This window comes from Egretta garzetta, unplaced genomic scaffold, assembly GCF_000687185.1.
Source record: "Egretta garzetta isolate BGI_Z169 unplaced genomic scaffold, ASM68718v1 scaffold374, whole genome shotgun sequence".
Classification (NCBI taxonomy): Eukaryota; Metazoa; Chordata; class Aves; order Pelecaniformes; family Ardeidae; genus Egretta; species Egretta garzetta.
Window position 1 is genome coordinate 1,869,888 of NW_009259419.1, and position 460 is coordinate 1,870,347.

The window sequence follows — 460 nt, forward strand, 5'->3', positions numbered from 1 at the left end:
CGGAGCTCTGGTCTGAGCGGTAAAACCGGCATAAGCTGAGGTAAAGCCAGCGGGGAAGCGAGGCGGTGTTGCCGGCTGGCCGCCCGGCAGCCCCGGCTGTGTTCCTCCTCCCCTTGTCAGGAGCTGCAATCCCTTAAGTGCTGGAAAGCGGCGTATTGGGCAGGAACGGTTTGAAACATCTGCTAGAACATAGACATACATTTAAGGAAAGAAGGTTTCCTGGAGAAACTGCGTGGCCCAAGACCATCAGAGTGAGTAAAGCCTGGTTTCCGCTGCCCCCCTTGGCGTGCCTGTGTGCTCAGTGACCCCAGGTGCTTCTTTTTCGATCCTTTCCATCTCTGTCACCGAGGTTTAGTTTTGTTTTCTTTCGAAAGAAACTCTTCTGAGCCAAAAATGCACCATTTCATGAGTCGTGTAGAGCGGCAGGGGGGTTCATCAGGGAAACGCGCACTGTGGGCCG

The 460-nt window shown here is 54.8% G+C and overlaps 1 protein-coding gene across 3 annotated transcripts in view; it reads left to right on the forward strand.

Annotated features, from left to right (window-relative positions):
* The first annotated feature begins 6 nt into the window (after positions 1-6).
* Positions 7-460, forward strand: part of TECPR2 (tectonin beta-propeller repeat containing 2) — a 45,405-nt gene continuing 44,951 nt past the window's right edge. For all 3 annotated transcript variants that reach the window (XM_035892415.1, XM_035892418.1, XM_035892417.1), the window contains exon 1: positions 7-251. The gene's annotated coding sequence lies outside the window, so the exon portion shown is untranslated. The remainder of the gene's footprint in view (positions 252-460) is intronic.